The 2,464-nt window shown below is 45.4% G+C and overlaps 1 long non-coding RNA gene across 1 annotated transcript; it reads left to right on the top strand.

Annotated features, from left to right (window-relative positions):
• The first annotated feature begins 794 nt into the window (after positions 1-794).
• Positions 795-2,189, top strand: LOC143099591 (uncharacterized). Its single transcript, XR_012981682.1, has 3 exons — positions 795-883; positions 983-1,058; positions 1,159-2,189. It is a non-coding gene; the product is annotated as an uncharacterized LOC143099591 (long non-coding RNA).
• Positions 2,190-2,464: the final 275 nt, after the last annotated feature.

Genomic DNA, 2,464 nt, shown 5'->3' on the forward strand with positions numbered 1-2,464 from the left:
CAATACATGACTCCACCTAGTGGCATGGATGAGTATCACATATCTCACAACTGCACACTCTGGCACATTCAGTTAGCCATTCCTGGTTACTTAAGGCAGGTGTACAATGCGCAGAATGTTTTTAGGCTGAGTAGGTAATAATTCTGTATCCAAGAGTATCCAAAATCCTGTGGATGCTATTGTGAAAATGTTACAACGCTTACAGCTGCACTATCACTTTTTCACATTCTAGATGTATTTCTATGGAGTATAGAGTTTGGTATGGTATATGAAACTCAATACAAGTTCAAATATGTCAACATATCGGTGTGTTGCTGAAGTGATTTCTAGAAACAGTGTTGAGAAGTTGGGTATGCATTGTTTTTAAAGCTTGCTTTAAACTCATAATAAACTGGGATCATGGAAAACAAAGTCTGCAGAATGTAATTTGCACTACCATGAGTGTGGCACCTGTCCACTTTCCACTCAACACTCAATTACAGCACTGCACACCAACATGACATTTTGCCACCGCCACCGTGTTGATTACGGTTCAGTCTTTCTTGGCACTGCTCAAATAAATCCATTGTTTATCAGATGCTTGTCACTTACTCATTTCTATCTCTCTTCTATCTTTCTATCTACCTATATGTAGCAGGGTAGCTTGTGCTTTCCCTGTTTCCCTCTGGCAGCTGCCAGATTGGAGGTGGGTACGTTAATGAAGGGGGCGGCCCCTACATTGAGTATATTTATACGGCTAGATATCAGCTGACAGTGCGTCTTCCGTTCTCCCATTGTCGCTGGAGTAGCTAGCTTCCGTGTTTGGGTGGCTTGCGGGCAGTTTGGTTTGGCCTTGCTGGAGCTAGGTTTACTGCTTGGGTCTCTTGCATCGTTCTACTACAAGGTAAGCTTTCTCTTAAATTGACACGGGCTTTGATGCGGTCGTGACACCTGTTCATGCTTTTGTGCGACCGCATCATTAGTTTATGCTTCCTTGCTTTAGAGCGCATCTTCGCTTGGCAGTGGACTGTTTGCACGTCCAGCCTTGAGCGCTTATTCACTGGAATCGTGCCATTAAGGTATTCCGATTTTCCTAATTTATGTCGGACGCTTTTTAATACCCTGTTGATTATCTCCGGGGGGTTTAATCTGCCTTGTTTGTCTGTTGTCTGGTTTTAGCACTGTTCGGTAGCCCTTCCTGTCATGTTCTTGGATTAGCTGTGCTTCCAGGTATGTAGCCTACTCTTAATTTCAGTTTCTGCATTTAGAGGTATTTGGCTTGTATTAATTCTCCTCTGCGATTCCAGATGGTGAAGTTTAACTGAAGCCTGTGCGGTGCTCCAGATTGTGGCTGCACATAGGCCTCGCCGCTGCTGCTTTGTTTCCACATAAATTCTACCGTAGGCTAACCTTTGACCTTTGCTGTCCAGTCAGGTAGCTTCCCCCCCGGCCGTGCCACCTGGGAAGCCGCTTGCCGTACAGTATACTGTGTATTCTATGTGTTATGACTGCATGTTCTAACGTGTCCAAATGATACTGGGCTAGACTGTACTCGCCTCTATCACCACCGCCTGTTGCTATATGGTTTAGGCCTACTTTTGTGTCCATTGTCTTCACGCTGTGTGTTGTTCTTGTTTGTTTATTTTCTTTTTTTCATTTCACTCTCCTAAATAGGAGAGTTGACTGTATGTGCTTGTGTGTGTGCGCGTGTGTTTGTGGGTGTGTGTGTGTGTGTGTGGTTGAGGTGCATGCTTGTGTGTGTTCGTCTGCGGTTTAGGGTGCATGTGTGTGTGCGTGGGCCTTGGAATCTTGTGGTTGTGTCTTGCAGTGGACCATTGGGGCAGTATGCAGGGACCTCCCGCCTAGTACTAAGTGGAAGGCCCAGGGCTCTGTGTGCATAAAAGCTAAGTGTCCTACACATTATTGTATGCTATGTCCAGCTAGCCATTTTGTGACCTCCCTGCCCTCACTAAACATTGTTGCCCTTCTCTTTCTCTCTCCCTTGGTGTGTGTGGAAGACAGGAGCTGTTTGACCTCGAGCAGTGGGTCGGTGGTGGAGCCCTTTCCTCACTGGTCTTCTATTTTGTGCACATCCAGGGTTTTTGCTTTCTTTTCTTTTGTATTTTGATCTTGCTGTGTTCACGTGTGGTGTGGTTTTGGACCCGTCCCCCTCCTCTTCAGTCTACCCCTGCCGTGGTAAGCTACAGCCCTGTTTCTCCCCACACTATCCAGCTGAGTAGTCTCTCCGGGCCCTGCGCCCCCATGGTCCACACATCTTATAACATATTATAACTGCTCATATCCGCTTGTGTTTTAAGGAGTGATCACTCTGTTAGTACTTTGTCAATCTCTTAATAAAAAGACTTTGTATTTTTTTGTAAATCACGTCTTCAGTCTTTTGATGTATGCGAACCTGTGTCATTGGTTGAGAGTAACCACCCTTTTAAAACTAAACTTCTTGGGGTGCAATCCCCTAGATGGCGTA

This window comes from Alosa pseudoharengus, unplaced genomic scaffold, assembly GCF_046254945.1.
Source record: "Alosa pseudoharengus isolate Yale_2024_CS ecotype anadromous, Long Island Sound unplaced genomic scaffold, YU_APseudo_1.1 YU_APseudo_1.1_scf_3, whole genome shotgun sequence".
NCBI lineage: Eukaryota > Metazoa > Chordata > Actinopteri > Clupeiformes > Clupeidae > Alosa > Alosa pseudoharengus.